Source organism: Lineus longissimus, chromosome 7, assembly GCF_910592395.1.
Source record: "Lineus longissimus chromosome 7, tnLinLong1.2, whole genome shotgun sequence".
Classification (NCBI taxonomy): Eukaryota; Metazoa; Nemertea; class Pilidiophora; order Heteronemertea; family Lineidae; genus Lineus; species Lineus longissimus.
In genome coordinates, this window is record NC_088314.1 from 13140953 (window position 1) to 13155638 (window position 14686).

At 41.6% G+C, this 14686-nt stretch overlaps 1 long non-coding RNA gene across 1 annotated transcript; it reads left to right on the plus strand.

Moving 5' to 3' along the window:
- The first annotated feature begins 7247 nt into the window (after nucleotides 1-7247).
- LOC135491522 (uncharacterized) lies at nucleotides 7248-13600 on the plus strand. Its single transcript, XR_010447842.1, has 4 exons — nucleotides 7248-7370; nucleotides 7800-7912; nucleotides 8386-8500; nucleotides 8809-13600. It is a non-coding gene; the product is annotated as an uncharacterized LOC135491522 (long non-coding RNA).
- The last annotated feature ends 1086 nt before the right edge of the window (nucleotides 13601-14686 follow it).

The window sequence follows — 14686 nt, forward strand, 5'->3', positions numbered from 1 at the left end:
TATAAGTCGATGACGAACTGAATTCTGGTCTACGAAAATTTTTTAGGACAATCTCCTTGCAGCTCGAACCTAACCAACCATTTATGCGACTGCACATTGGAGTCTATTTTAAGCAATCACAAAAACTTACTTCGCGGCCCGTCAATAGGGCAGAGACCTGTATTCATCCACGACCGGGAAGTGTGGCACAGTCACATAGAGCTTATCAAAATGTCAAGTTGTGGTAAATACATGGCTGGGATGGACCAAAGTGGAATTAATTCTCAATCTGTGGTTGATTCTTAATCTACAGAGTCAGGCCATCACAGAAATATGCTTTTTGATAATATATTTAAGAAAATGTGGTCTCACTGGTCAGTTTAGAACTTGTACTTTGACAGGGCCATATCAATGCGCCAGTGACGTTTTGATGGATATGGTGTACGGAAATCTTTTTTTCTCAGGCAATCGGTATTGGAATTTTTAAAAACTTTATTATGCTATTGGCAAAGGGTTCTTCTTGACACATATAAAATTTTGTGCAGATTGATTGGTCCAATGAGTACTTTTTTTACCAAAACCTATGCACAACAATGTACACGTAATGTGCACATGTTTTAATAGAGGACTCTGGCCTATAGTAGAAGTTTATTTCAAACCACAAGGTGCTTGTGATTTACGGCGGATACAGCGCACCATATAACGGGGATTCCCAAAGACCTTGTCACCAGGAGTACTTCATGCGCACAACAATGCACACTACTAATATGAAAAACTCTCACCTGCGGTTCAGGTAGCCACCCTGTAGCCAAGTTAGATTTTTCCGCGGATTTCCGCGGAATCCGCGTTTTATAACAGCCGATGATATATAGACCTAGGCCTATAGATTCATGCACTTGATTGGGAACAACGTTTACATGACGTAGTGTTGGCCGTCGTCACGACACCATGCATTTACATTACTGTAACGTGACGAGACGCGACGTTTTCGTAAACGTTGGTCCCAATGAAGTGCATGGATCTATAGTACCGATATATAGTATGCACTCCATGACGTGTTGGCAATACAATATCATGATGGACGCACACCCAATTAACAGCCACAGAGTAAGACTGAGCTGAGAGTGACACTAGGCTTACACAGACATGATGTAGCCTGTAAGTAGTATATAACAAACACATTTTAAATGCAAACGCAAACTGAAAATGGAAACGCAACGAAAAATAGCGTTTGCATTTAAAATGTGTTTGTTTTAATAAAATCATCAAGAAATCATCAGCAAACGAAACTACAGCGTCTATCCTGGCTTATGACACGGAATGTTGGGATCCCTGCGATAAGGCCAACACATTTTAAACGCAAATGCTGCAAAAGTGGCAACGCATTTTAAACGCAAATGGACTTCCTATTTTCTGTTGCATTTGCATTTTAAAAATGTTGGCCTGAAAGATATCAATTTTTTTTCTTCTTCTGGAATCGTGTTCATTCCTACGGGCTGCAGGCTACTCTCCCTGTCCGTTTTTCCTTTAAGTTTCGGAATAACACAGCAGAAACAACCGCTTTGATTCAGACCAAAATAAGTCTCTGAAAGAAACTATTAGCGAAAGTAATCAATGATACGTATTAATAATAAGATGAAGAGAAGAACACTTTTAATCGGGGTTACATTTTATTCGTATATCCGCAATTCTAATGTTGTTTCTTTTGCAATATTCGTTTTTATGCAATACAATTCTTCAAATATGCTGTGCATATAATAGGCACATACAAAAATAATAAATGAACGAATCTGTCTAACACCAATGTCTTTCATGAATGTTCATGCGAGTCTTTCTCTAATAGATACAGTTCTTTTGCCTTAATTACTGGCTTCTCGATGATCTCTTTCGTAGTAGTCCGTTAACGAGTCGAGGGAAAATACGTGACGTGAGAAATGTTGTGTCGTATATGTCTCGTTTTATTCCGAAGTGTTTTTCTACAGCACGATTGACTTTTTGATCATTTTTGAGTAGATCGTATGGCGAAAATTGTCCTAGAATCTCTTCCATCGATAGGCCCCTGCTTCGTATGATAATAATACATGCAATATTGTCCGCAAACCGTGCTCAGCGGGCTTTCAAGTGGAGTGCAGTTACGTTTAAATGATCCTTCGTTGTTTAGCATTTGACGGAAACTTGTCTTTGTCGGGGCTTCGCCATTGCTATCAAAGTATTCGTGTGGCGGCTTCCGGTTGAAGAGCAAGCATATCCAATGTTCACCGGCTTCGTGAGCTTTTGCTGTGTTGCTTATGTAGGCGCAAGGGCGTCGTTTTCGAGCTGTTTTAGGAAGCGTATCTCTGGACACCGCTCTCACAAAAGTGGTTCGAGTCTCTGGGTGTCTTTTCATTAAAGTATTCATTTCTCCCTTGTTCATTATTTTTCCGAGCCGGTATGTCCGTAATGCACGTTTCGATCTTTGTCGATTTCCACAAAAGAGTCGTATTCATACACAACTACGATGTTTATCGCTTCGGTTGTAGCTTCGGATAGCTTGATTTCCACGCTTATGTCTCCATTTTTGGCGAGTTGAAATGCACTCGATCCGGCATCGTCTGGGGCTAAGTTGAAGACGTACAGTGCATATCCATCCACATAGTCTTCTAGTGTTATGTCGTTGCTCTTATTGGGAGGCCAGAGCGTGCTCCCTCGGAAGAGCGTAATGTACCCGTTTAGCACATTTTTATCGCCAAAATTCATTTTTAGTTCCCCGTAAGGAATCTCGGCTCCCGCAACGGTTAGTTTTACGCTGGTCGCGTTGTAATGCTTGAAATTAAACGGGTTTCCGTCGAGAGCACCGTTCATGGCATTGCTGGCGACCAGGCCCAGAATAATTCTCCTCGGGGTCTCTCCCTTGCACAGATTGGCCTCGGACAGGTCGGCAGTTCCTGCAGCTTTCTGAAAGTAACGCGTTTCGATTCTTGCCACGGGGTATTTTGCATTTGCCGTTAGAAGCTTTTCTTCGTGGGCTACTCGGACATAGGATGCGATTTCTTTGTGGCTGGCGTAGAGGATCGCTTTCTCCAATTTTATCTTGTAATCTGTAGTTGTTGACGCAGACATCAGGTTGAATTTAGGGTTTCCCATGGTTAATTTGACTGTAAGGGGTACTTCGCTTAGGATAAGTTTTCCTTGCTCGAACATCTCATTATGGATGCGGCCTTGGAGTTCAAAACTTCGACTGAAGTTTGCCATCTTGAAGCGAGCTATGGCTCCTTTGTTGGTTGCTGAGCTGTCGCTGATCGTAGCTCCGGTTGTCTCCATATTTGCCAGGTCCTTAAAGTATCCGCCCGCTCGCAATATATGAGTTTTAGCGTCTTCTCCATGACTGAGTAATGCTTCCAGGTATGATCGATAAGCGTACATGCTGCTGGTATGGGCGGTTATTTCCGCATAAATAGAGGTTGTCTCAAATAGACATTTTATGTCGTGTTATGACTCGAATAGACGTTTGGCGGCGCTTGTTTTAACGGAGACGTACCTGAAATAAACATATTGTGTCGTATCTCAAATAGACATACACTCAAATAGACGTTCGGTGGCGCTCGTATCTCAAATAAACATATATTGTCGTGTTTTCAGATTTTTGTGTATAACTCAAATAGACGTTTGGTGTCGCTTTTCAAATAGACATACACTCAAATAGACGTTTGGTGTCGCTTTTCTGCAAAAATGGAAGTTCCCTAAATAGACGTTGTGTGGCGCTGGCGTGCGGCAATTCTGGAGTAAGTTTGGAATTGGTTTATCTGCCACGACGATATTATTGTTATTGCTCTAAGCAGTGCACATGGCTATTTGCGCGCGTATCTAAGGAAAATCGAGACTTGATACCATTTCATTTTAATTGTAATTGGATTGTCAGTGTATTTAGCTATGGCAGAAGAAGAGAGAAACAAGTACATCAAATGTACATGCAATACATGCAATAGCGCCGCCGCTTACCGCAATGATAATGTCAATATCGCTGTCGCCGTCATTAAAATTGATTCCAGCGCCACACAACGTCTATTTGGGGAACTTCCATTTTTGCGGAAAAGCGCCACCAAACGTCTATTTGAGTTATACACAAAAATCAGAAAACACGACAATATATGTTTATTTGAGATACGAGCGCCACCAAACGTCTATTTGAGTGTATGTCTATTTGAAAAGCGCCACCAAACGTCTATTCGAGTCATAACACGACATAAAATGTCTATTTGAGACAACCTCTATTTATGCGGAAATAACCGCCCATACTGCTGGTGGTTCCGATTTGTTTCCCGGCAAGAGACACTTCGACCTGTTTGAACATGGAAGCGATTAGGTAGTTTATCGGATAACATTGCGCATTTTGTTCAAGAGTGTTTCCATCGGCTTGCTTTTCTCTCAGGGTGCTGCCGTCTTGTTTTACGATCTTCGCTTTGATGTAAAGCGTTGTTTCTCGTAAGTCAATGTAATGTTTTTCATCGATCTGCGTGTTGAACTCAATGACATCTGTGTTGTCAATTGAGGTTGTCGGCTGTACTTCGACGAGACGACCGCTCAAAATTGCAGTTTGTGTTGGTTTGGTTTCAAACAGTTCTAACTCTGCCTTCGTACAAGCGCACGAGTCCGCATCAATAAGAGACATGTTGCTATTGTAGGCTCAGCGGAGATAGGTTCAATGAGCGACAATTATCGACCGAAGAATCCCTCGGATCGTCCTTTGTTTTGTTTAGTTCTTCTTCGACGTTTCGGGCTTTCCAGCATACGTTTGGTCCCTCGACCTGTGTCTGTCCGGTGTGTTATTATCGTATCCACAACGTCTTTTCCTACCTCTTTTACTCCCTCTGAGGCCCGTTATTTGAAGGCAGATTTTATATTTTTTCCTCCGATGGCATCTGAAAGGATTGCTGCGCCTTGTTTCAAGAGAACATTTCCCGCTTTCGCCGCTGTTCGTTTTGCTAGGGGTGAGATGGTACGTTTCAATATAGGAACGATCCCCCTGAACATTTTGCTTAGAGTGTCTCCAATTCCATCCTTGTTGATACGGTGTGCCGCGGAAAACCGGGAAACCTCCCGTCTGATCTTCGTTATCCTTCTCGTCATTCGCGACCGGACACCCGCAGTAGTGTGCGATGTAATCGCAGAATTGTGGTTCCAAAATCACTCTGGAGCACGATGCTTAACACAATCCACCAAGGGCACCAGGGCATGGACAAGTGTCAGCTTCGCGGGCGACACTCCGTGTACTGGCCTGGTATGTCCAATGCTGTCACACAGATGGTCTCTCAGTGTGGTAGATGTCAAGACCAGCAGAATAGACAGCAGAAAGAAACACTCCAACCGTACGAAGTCGCCAAGTATCCGTTGCAGAGACTGGGTTCTGATTTCTTTGTGTTTAACCACTTCAAGTCGATAATCAGCGAGCATGGTATCCCCGAGGAAATTGTATCAGACAATGGGCCCCAGTACGACTCCCAGGAATTCCGCAAATTCTTCGCCGCGTACAATATCAAATGGACTCCCAGTAGCCCAACCTACCCTCAGAGCAATGGGTATGCTGAACGTTGCGTACAAACAGTTAAAAACTTGTTGAAAAAAGCTCTGGAGAGCGGTGAAGATGCTAATCTCGCACTACTCAACTACCGCTCCACTCCGATCTCTAATAACTTACCATCACCCGCTAGACTTCTAATGAACAGAGACTTGCGCACTCTACTTCCCACAACTCCGAGACTTCTCAAAAGTCAAGCTATAGACAATGACTTGATCAAGGACAATCTCCAGGACAGGCAAAACAAACAAAAATTCTACTATGATCGCAAGGCACAAACTGAGTTGCCACCACTTGAAAAAGGACAAAATGTTCGCCTGTTCAATCAGAAGTCCAAACTATGGGACCCCGCAACTGTCATAGATAATACTCCATTTCCTAAATCTTACATTGTGAAAACTGAGAAGGGCAGTTACCGCAGAAATCGCCGAGATATTCGTACCACTGCATGTACCAGCGATAATCGTAGGCCTAGTGATGACGACCTTGACCTTGAAACCAGTTGTGAAAACACTAGCAGTGTTATCGTGCCTGAAGTACCAGTTGTACCCAATGTCAGAAGATCATGCCGCAGTGTGAAGGCACCTCAGCGCCTCATTGAAGAAATCTAACTAAATGTCATATAACTTGTAGTTAGTGTATACCATGTGTAGTGACAATAGGACAATCATAACTAAAGGACAATCACAATATTGTGAGTCATGTTTGTAATTTTTTGTACTCATTGGATATTCCTGATCACATCTCTGTTCAGGACATTAAAACAAGAAGGGGGAGATGTGACAGTATTGCTTACATGTATAATTATGATTGTGCTATGAAGACAATCTAAGACGTTTAGTTCCTGTAGACAACTATAGGTGTCTCTCTAATCAATCATGCGGTCTAAGCCCTGACCAGGGCCCGGTTTCTCAAAGAATCTTAAGTCTGTTTTGGTGACTTAAGTATGAGAATTTCTTAAGTTTTGTCTTAAGTTGATTCACAAAGAATCTTAACTCGCCTAGCCGACTTAAGTACCCCAAAAACTTAAGCACGGTAGCTACCGTACTTAAGTCGGAATTAAGGACACAAAATGGCGGAAATTCGCCGGCACAACCGGCCTGTCCTTCGATATTTGATGGCCCGAGGCCCAGAAAGACGACTCGTAGACCATCAAAACCCCTTGGAGAAGTACTCCGCCAAGGGGGTGAAAGACAGATATCGTTTCCTGCCCGACACAATAATGGTCTTCGTTGAGGTATTCGGCCCAAAGTTGACGCGTCCGACCGACCGTGGCCATGCACTGCCTGTCATACTACAAATGTGCGTGTGTCTCCGTTTCCTTGCTTGCGGGTCCTTCCAAATAATGGTCGGGGATGGAGATGGACTGTCAAAAAGTTCCGTGTGCCGTATCGTGAAGGCCACCATGAATGAAATAATCAAATATATGAGCGAAATCATAAAATTTCCGAGGGGCGACGAAGCCACAGAAACTAAGAAGCGCTTCTTCGCAGTTGCAGGTATGTATCAGTTCCCATCTCATGTGCTCCTCGCCCACTACTATTTATAGTGCTCCAATCAGCAAAATGAATGACAAAATCGATAGGTGAACATGCATATTAAGCAGGTCAAACTTCTCCAATCAGCAAACGGTGAATGAAGAAATCGCTGTTGGTAACCGTGAATATTTTAACAGGTCAAGGACAGGTCAAACTTCATCAGCTGTTTTTTTTTCATCACACACATGCATGACATGTGTCGTGTGTCATCATGGAAGCGAAACTGCGTGGTTCAATGCTGTTGTTTGTTTATTGAAAACCGGCTGTTAGATTGCTGGAAACTTTATAATCATGTGAAGGTATCTATGCAGCCATCTATTCTAATGAATACTCGCATCCGCGCCACTGTGACTGTGCAGTTGAGTTGATCGAGTGCAGACTGTTGTCGACTGTGACTGTACGTAGTGTTGCATGTTGTTGTTGTGTGCTTGTGTGTCCACCAATGACCATCATCCATGGCATGTACAGCCTACACTACTGCTGTATGGATTGTTGGTCAGTCAGGTCTGGCCTATACTCGATCATGAGTATGCAGTATGTTCTATACTTTTCTTGTACCAATATCATCCCTCCATGCATTGCATACTGCATCCATAAAAATGCCCTCAACTCACTGAGTGAGGTGGATGTCGACCAGGGCGGGGCGCAGTCGGGGAATGATATAGTTAGTTAGGCCTAATACAGGTCAGTTTGTGTGTTGCCTAATGGTTCTTCCACTTTGATTTTAGGTTTCCCTAACGTAATCGGTGCTTTGGACTGCACACAGGTAAAGATTCAAGCCCCATCTCAATTTGAGGATGTTTATGTCTGTCGCAAATCCATTCACAGCATCAATGTTCAGGTAAGCATGTGTGAATAGAACACTTTCAAAAGTCAGTTGGTAGCCCTGCCTAGTAACGAAATGTGCACATAATGTCTGTAGGCCTACACCAAAGTACAATAAACATGCATTGCATTTATTACCAGATGACCGGCTGGCTGGCTTTTTTATTTAGTCATCTTGGAACGAGATCAGGTTCACTTTCAAAGCCTGGCTCATTGGAGGCCTGATCTAGTTTAAGAGATTGCATGTCCATCTGAAATATGAATATCCTGATTCCTGGCATAGTATGAATTAAAATCATTGCTAAGTATGAAAAATTTTGAAAGTACAGTGTTTCTGCCAGAAAAAAATTCAAGAGGGGGAACCAAAGCCCAAATTCCTGGTCGAAAGAGCAAATTTTGGCTGTTTTTCGGACAATCTTGGCAGTTGCCCCCCCCCCCCCGGCAGAAACCCAGAAATAATATTTCAATTTCCACTTTTTGGTATTGCAGATGATATGTGATGCTGATCGCATTGCCACAAACCTTGTAGCCAAATGGCCGGGAAGTGTTCACGACAGTCGAATATTCAAGGTGTCGTCCATTGGCCGAGAACTTGCTAACCAAGGTAATTCAGACATGTGTGATACCCACTAAAAACAAGTAATTTAATAGATAGATAAATAATTTAATTGGAACTTTATCAACATTTATAACTAACATACATGTAGTAGAAAAGAAATTATCACATAGGCATACTACTGGATCAACAGTATCATGCTTATTTGAAAAATATATAATATATAAACGAGAAACCCCATGTTATGTATAAAATGACAAAAAAACATTGATATTCTCATATTCAATAAATTAGTATAAAATTCATTCATTTTGAAAAAAATTATTACATTTACAATATTGTATTTACAATTTCAGCTCCACATGATGGATTCCTTTTGGGAGACAAAGGTTATGCACTTGAACCGTACCTGATGACACCTTATCGGAATCCAACACCTGAAGAAGCCAGATTCAATGCCGCCCAAGCACGAACCAGGACACGAGTTGAGCAGGCATTTGGCATTTTAAAGAGGCGGTTCCATTGCTTGCACGATGAAATTCGGCTGGTCCCAGAACAGGCCTGTAAAGTGATAGTCTGCTGTGTAATCCTCAACAACATTGCACTGAAGCGGCAGGATGTGATGGAGCCACTTTTGGAGAATCAATATAACCTTGATCCCATTGATGACGATACTGTAACTGGAAGGGTTGTAAGAGATCATTTGCGTGATACCTTCTTTCATTTCTGATTGTGCAAGCATGCAAGTGTTTTTTATGATATTTTAAGAGGAAACCTAAGTGAGTTGGCCATAAAATTGCATTTAAAAGAATACATGTGTTAGGGGCAAAATCCGTGTGCTATGTGAATCTATGCCTTTTATAGGTACGAAAAATAGTATTCAAAACTTTGGTTCATAGATCTTGTACTGTTTGGCATGTTTGATATTTGTACTTTTTGTGGCAAATTTGGATGTTTTTGATAGAATGTCTGACAGATCAGGGCCCGGTTGCACAGTCAGCATTAGGTTAACAACAACTTAAAGGCCATATATCAAGGTTTTTTGCCATTTTCTGCTGTAAGACGATTTCAAAAGTGTACCTAACACTTTATACAATACAGAAAACCAAATGCAATTAGCTCCATCCATTTTGAAGATATAGCCAATTATGTGTTTGACAACTTGATTACCTAATCAGGCTAGCAACTGGCTTGTTAGAGCCAGGTGGCGGGTTCAGCAAAAGTTGTGATGTAGATCAGGTTATCTGTACATGTCATGCAATCATAAAAGCAGGAGGGCCTTAATTAATTATGCACACCTGGAAGTAATGTGTTTCATTCACTATGGTGTATTGTGTGGCTCCGAATTGTGTCAAGGCTAGCACAAAGAACAATCGAATGACGGATGGGACCCATTTTCATGAATTTCCAAAGCCAGTTGAACGAGAGAGGAGGAAGCTGTGGATTCGGAAGTGCAAACGTTTGGAGTGTTGGAAGCCTGGGCCTTCGGCCAAACTTTGCAGTGATCACTTTGTCGATACGGATTATCACATGAAGCCGGATAACTGCATCCAACTGAATATTAAATGCCACTTGTTAAAAACAGCTGTTCCAACCATGTCAATTGCATTTAATGCCCGAGGCTGCTGAGGTCGGTTGTTATACATAATGTGTAGGCCCTATTGGGGCCTGTGATACCGCATAGTGTCTTCTTGTGTTCCAGCCATAGCAAGGTGACAGCGACACAGGTCAGTGTCAGTGACAGCCACTGTCAATGACAGATTATTGTCATCTGACATCTAGGCCTATCTAACGTTGCACGGCATTATATCGTCACGTCAAGATGATTGTGCATAATACCGTCACTTTTCAATAGTAGTTCAGCGTCATAACATAACTGGCGATACAACACTGACGAGGCGAAACAATATTGTGCAACATTAGTCTGTTCAAAAATCATACATGTTATGCATCAGCAACCGTCTATCAATGTCTTCTTTGCTATATCGGCAGGTCTGCCATGCAAATTGATTAACCACAATTTCTAATCACTTTCGTCTGAATGATCACTCTCATTATGATCTAGTGATATTAATGGCTCGAACATGTACGGCTCAACGTTTAAATATCCTTCTGTATCGACCAAGTGCTAATGCTTGATTTAAAATCTCACTTATGTAGCAGTTGAATATCATCGACTTGGAAATTTTAACAGTAATCCTTAATATAATACCATTTTAATTGATAACTCTAGTCTTACATTAGTGAGATTTTAAAGCCAGCATTAGCGCTAACGTTGGTGTTAACCTAACACTGATTGAGCAACTGAGACAAGACCACTAATGAATATTCATAGGTTGGAGGGTCCAGGCCTATCTATTAGACGAGTGCATGTTTTTTACTCTCAAGTACATATTTGGAGAGGTATTGACAAAATATTTGTTGTGGCAAGTCTATAGATATAAAGAAATTATTTGATGAAAAAATTAATTTCGAATTTTGCTAATTGGGTAATAGGGGGCGTGTTTTGAGTTTTTTCTGCCAGTTGGCTGAAAAGAGTGGAAATATCAAAGTCTGTCTAATTTGTCGATTAAGAAAAAATTTCCGTGGTCAATCACCATTTTATTTTTCACCATTTACTTGCCCGACTGTCCGGAATAACATGAGGGCCTAACTAACATGGCTCATTGAAATACCTTGTTAATTCTTCGGTTCACGGGTGAACCGTAAAGCATGAGGCGTGAGGAGTGAAGCGTGAAGCTCTATGTAACGTCTGCCTTAGGGGCATGAAAACTTGATTGACTGCAGATTTAATCCTTATGCAGTTTAGCCATTTTTAGCTTGATGTAATCAGTTTTAAGGCCAACAAGAGCTATCTGACAGTCAATCAACTTTTGTTGCTGCTGTGCTGCCAACTTCTCCTCTTGCATGACCTCGTAGGAAAGATTTTCAAGGTCTTCCTTAGATCTTTTCGGCTTTGGTGGCTTGACCGAGGCTTTAAGCAGATTGGCAAGTTCTGCCTTGTTCATGTTCTTGTCAATGTAAGTGCTGGGGCAGCTGGCTGATCCTGCTACCCTCTTGCATGTGGACCTTGGTTCAAGAGGGGCACTTCCTAGGGCTGCTGAAGGCTTGGAGGACATACTAGTTATAGTAGAGCTAGGAAGAACAGCTGCAATTCCTCCTGCAGAAGTCTCAGCATCAGCTGATTGTAATGGTAGTCGGAAGTCAAACACGACATTCTTGTGTTCATCTTGCGTCACTGCTGTCCATGCTGAAAGTAGTTAAAGATGTGTAGAAATATGGTTCAACATCAATACATGACATTAGTTTTGCAATGATTAAAACTGTCAAAAGTTGCTATGTTATATCAATCTAAAATGATTTTTTTTAGATCGCTTAATTCCGCTCGGCTGACGTTTACTATTCAGTGAAATGAGTCGCTGTGCCTTTTATCTTGATGTGTGATGTGAACAATTTGTTGGGGAATTTTGATTGGGGGGCCTACTGTATGTTTTCTGGCATGTCCAAATAAGGGAGGTTGAGAATAACGACTTATCGCGGACACTTATCGTGTAAAACTGTAGAAAGAGGACAAAATTTGTGTACATATGCATCTGGATGTACGTATAAGTTTCCGTGATAAGTGACTGATCTCAACCTCCCTAATCTTATCAAATCAACCTAATACATGCATGTACCTATCTCAGAGTCGAACCCACTAATAAGGCCCTTGATGCTCGGATCACCTTCTCTCATGGCGTAGTAGGCCTCTTCAGCATCAGTTGGTGGTGGTTGACGTCCCCCACCACCAGTTGCTGGATGACGCATTTCGTCCATTTTTGCCCGTGCTGAAAATGAATGAAAACAACTTATTTATTTCAGCTATTAAATGCAATACAGTCCTGATCATTTTAATCATATCAACCTCCTACATTCCTAAGATATTTTGCAAACTAATAGATAAACTAAATGACCAATAACATAAATGCAAGTATTTTCGTAAGGGTATGCCTACATGCAGGCCTTGATAAGGATTCTATTATTGTCAAAATGTTTTCATGTGGTATTGATAGTTAGCATGGTTAGTAGGCCTTCACTTTTACCTTTCTCTTTACTGGTATTGGAACAGGGCCTTATCTGACTTTTTGCAAAATGTTGGTGCTTTCTACTGAAGTCTTAACCCTACAGCTGCGTGAACTGAACTCTTGACTTCTGATACATAATAATTTTTTGTGAGAATGGTAAAATGACTTACCTCCATGCTTTATATTCTTGTACTTTTTTTCACATTCTGCACTTGTGCGCACCACTACTCCTGCAGCGCTGTACGTAATGATATTTCGAAACAGTTCAAGTTCAAATTTGAACTAAGATGTAAGAATGATGCTAAAAGTAACATCACACAACAAAAAAGTGCATTGCCATTGACATTTTAAAAATATCAATATTGCAGTACTAAATTGCAATACCTGGGCCATGATGCCTTATTTGATGATTATAACCATAGTAGGCCTACTTAGCAAAACTTCAGTTCCTATATCACTTTGAAATTATCTTGTATCAGCCACTGGACTGTTCTTCTTGTGTTCATATTTTCATTTTAAAGGGACTCTGTAGACAGCAAGGTGGGCAAGATGAAGTTTAAATTAGTCGAGTCTCTCACATCTCGAAGTACATCGAAATCTTCGATCATGCTTGTACGCCGAATATATTCATATATATTAAACATGACCCAGTTTGAACTACAGTGGACACCTCCCTTAGTGGACACCTCTCTATTGAGGATAACCTCTCCATCAAGGACACTAGTTTTGTTCACAAAGTGGTTGTTTCCATTACATTTGACCTTTTTAATCAGGCACCTCTCAAGTAAGGACAGCACTTGCCAGTCCTAAGGGTGCCCTGAATAATAGAGAGGTACTGTACTTAAGATCAAGATGACCAATTTAAACTTTTTGGCACTTTGCTCCTGCCTAAATAGTCCCCATTTCTAAAATGTTGATAAACAGATATGATGATGGCATTGTCATTGATCTTGTCAACTCTAGTCTAAAGCATTGATGCACTTGTCATAAATCTTTAACTGTATTAATATTTACACTTTACAGTGAGAGAAATATTATTTTATCATTATATTGATTGATTGTTATCAAAACTCATGTTTTTATTGTTCTTATTTCATATCTGAAATCTTTTCTACGGCTGTGACCAATTAGTATAGGGGGATTCCCCAAACGCTGAGTCACAGAGCAGCTGCGCTTATCTACATAACACATGCTAATGGTGACCTGATTTCCTTCTATTGGCTGAAATCGTCACACCTCCCAACCACACCTCCAAACGATCTCAAAATTAATGTTTGTTTTCTTTCGGAAATGATGTGCGATTCTGTTCGATTTCACAGCAAAAATAGGCAGTATCGTGTCTGTTTAAGGCGTGGCGAAATTTGAACTTTGGGGACACACAAATTTCGGGGTAAGGCGAGTGCATTTAGGGAAGTTTTTCAGTCGGATTGTGAGTGTCTACCATGCATCGCTTCGCATGCATGCATGGTGAAGCAGACGACACAACAACATTGAGTCCGTGCACCACGGGCACAAATTTTTAGCACAAAGTTTGCCCGGTGAACATCACCCCCAGTCAAGTTGTAATATTTGTACTATGCCAGGCATGAATAACTTATTGATTTATTGGTCAACCAGCCGTGTGTCGACGAGAAGACTAAAGCAGACAACAGGGAACGATTGAACTTGAAGAACACACCTCACATCCTCGGCAACTGCCTCCCAGGCGGCCCTCTTGGAAGCCTTTGACACGCAGCCCGTCCCAATGTCCCCTATCCCACTGAAACGTCCAATGCAGTGCCTCTCACGTAGGCGAACAGCCTCCATTAGCATGGCCTCCTCCTGGGATGACCAATTTGTTGCTCTAACCCGCTTGACTTCATGCACTTCCATGTTTACCTCCATTTTTCTCGGGCGTAATGTTGCTTGGCCTAGCGCACATACACAACAGTAAAGATATGGTACCAATTCCGTTCTAACCGTCGGTAGTCGCCGCCCGTATTTCCGTACATCCTTAATCTTCATCTTCGTCCTTATAATGTGATGGGCTCCTTTCGGAACGTAATTGATATACTTGGGCCGCTTGGGCTCAGGGGATTTGGACAGCAAAGGAGTAAATACTAATAGCGCTTGATTGTAAGAGGGGGTGTGGGTGTGGCGCATTTATTGTCTTATCGGCTATATACATGTA